The sequence below is a fragment of the Pangasianodon hypophthalmus genome, chromosome 17 (assembly GCF_027358585.1).
Source record: "Pangasianodon hypophthalmus isolate fPanHyp1 chromosome 17, fPanHyp1.pri, whole genome shotgun sequence".
Lineage (NCBI taxonomy): Eukaryota > Metazoa > Chordata > Actinopteri > Siluriformes > Pangasiidae > Pangasianodon > Pangasianodon hypophthalmus.
The window spans coordinates 893,792-896,291 of NC_069726.1; the positions used below are offsets into that span (position 1 = coordinate 893,792).

The 2,500-nt window shown below is 42.0% G+C and overlaps 1 protein-coding gene across 1 annotated transcript in view; it reads left to right on the forward strand.

The window, feature by feature from the left end:
- uvrag (UV radiation resistance associated gene) overlaps positions 1-2,500 on the forward strand; it is a 71,783-nt gene that overhangs the window by 68,302 nt on the left and 981 nt on the right.

The following is a 2,500-nucleotide window of genomic DNA, read 5'->3' on the forward strand; positions in this document are numbered from 1 at the left end:
ACGCACACGCACACAGCAGTGACTCAGAGCATAAATTCGCTCCTGCTGGATTCAAGTCTCTGTAGACGATGTTGCTTCACATCTGGATGAAGTTCTTGCAAACTCTCGGTTCATCCAGTGTTTCCAGTGTTAGCACAACAGCGCTAATCACCACACAGCATCGCTAGTTCTCACAGCCATGAAATAATAATCATAATAATCATAATAATAATCATAATAATAATAAAAGTAAAAAAAAATTCTTTCCTGGTTAACAGCTCGATGACGCTCCTGACTGATGAGCATCAGATCAAACTGTAAAACAAAAAAACAACAAAAAATCCCAGCATGATGTGCAGCACCAGCAACCGACCAATCAGGACTCAGAGGAGTTCCTTCTCACCTGTCAGTCATGTTGCCTGTCAGTATAAAAAGCTCCGCCTCTCACCTCTTAATTCAGGTGTTTTTAGGTTAGGCGTGAGTGCTTGAGGGCGTGGCCTTTGGAAGGAACCCTGAAAGGGCGGGGCTTTGTGTCCTTCAAAAATCACTGACTGTACCTTTAAAGGTAGCACGAAGCATTATTATTTAATATTAAAGGTGCGATAGTCTTTGTATTCTTCTTCTTCTTCTTCTTCTTATTATTATTATTATTATTATTATTCCTTACCTGTATAAATAACCTGGAGGAAATGAAGAACGTGGTGAAAGTGAACGGTTTAATTGTGATCTCAGCAAAACTTTATTAAGAGGCTGAGAAAACCTGTTTGGTAAACTGACTTCCGGTCGGGAACGCTTGCTCGTGTTGGGATGCGCATCCTGTCCGTCAGTTTATAGACACGCTGCTCTACGGGCCGCTGTAGATCCTGGGGGCGGAGCTTCTTAAACGTGGGCAGGAATGAAGGCGTGGTCTCAAGGAGTTTAAACATTCAAATGTCAACTTGAAAGTTAGAGACCCAAGTTTTTTTTTTTTTTTTTTTTTTTTTTCCAAAGATTATCTTACCTATCACACCGTTAAATATTATTTTCTTCCACACTCTCTCTCTCTCTCTCTCTCTCTCTCTGTGTGTGTGTGTGTGTGTGTGTGTGTGTGTGTGTGTAAGGAGTCAAAGATCAGAAAATGTTTAAGAGCAGGAAAGTTTGCGTTCTGATGGAATATTATGAAAAAACATGTACTTCCTCTTTGGAGTGATTGATGGATTGTTTACTTTCTGACCGGAGACACGAACTTAACGAGGAAGGAAAAAAAAAGTTCGTTTTGATTTCAGGTCGTTTTTAAGAGGGTTCGATTCAGGGGTCATTTCGAGGGGAAGTTAAGAAGGGGATGTTAAACATTATTGGGACGCAGCCGTGGGGGAGGAGCAGCGGCGAGGCTGAAGCGAGCGGGACGGCAGCGGCCTAATTGTCCTGATTAAAATAAATGGAGAACAGCCGCGAGATGAAAAATATTATGACACATCTGGGAGATTTTTTCTGGTTCGCATCACCGCTGAACATTCCCTCTCTCGTGTGATTAGATATCAGACCTGACTCGTGTTTACAGTCTAATCTAAAAAGGGGAAACGCTCGGCAACAAACAAACAACAGGCGTCTCTGACCCAGAGCTGCGTTTCCTGCATCAGTGTGACGGCGTTTATTACCCGATCCGACTGATCAGAGAGACGATAGCGAGCGTGTGTGTGTGTGTGTGTGTGTGTGTGTGTGTGTGTGTGTGTGTGTGTGGTGTGTGTGTGTGTTTAGCCTGACTGGGTTAGTGTTTCAGTGCTGAGAGAGATTAATCGGACTCGGGGACGTGATCAGGTTCCGAGTCGAGGCCGCGGGTCTGTATTTTGTCCAGAGCGGCTCTCGAGGACGCCTCGGTCCTTTTGAAGTGTTTTTTTTTATTTTTTAATTTAATGTTAGTCAGATACGGTTTCCAGTGCAGAGAGCTCTGGTCTTTGCGTCTCGGTGGATGATCACATGATGGAGAAGTAATTTTTTTAATTAATGTTTAAGCAAGTAAAAAAAACAAAAAAAAAAAAACACCTCACTAACAATTATAAACCTGTTTTTTAAAAAAACCTCTTTACTGTAATGTATTTTATATGTCTGTATAGTTCAGATGTGTCCTGCTGTGAACCTGCGGGTTATTAAACATGTAATAAACCGAATGAATTCAACAGGTTTCTCTTAAAAACGCCACTAAAGGTGCAGTAAGCTCCGCCTCTGCTCTGTTTTCATTGGTTGCTGCGTGTAATTCTGATCATTTCTGACTGAGATTAGATCAAATTTCCAGAAATAAGTTTTCTGTTATAATAACTCTCTCTCTCTCTTTCTCTCTCTCTCTCTCTCTCTATCTCTCTCTCTCTCTCTGTCTCTCTCTCTCTCTCTCTCTCTCTCTATCTCTCTCTCTCTCTCTCGCTCTCTCTCGCTCTCTCTGTATCTCTGTCTCTCCTTCTCTCTCTCTCATTCCTTGCTTCTCTCTCTGTCTCTCTTTCTTTTTCTGTCTTTGTCTTTTTCTCTCTCTCTCTCTCACACACACACA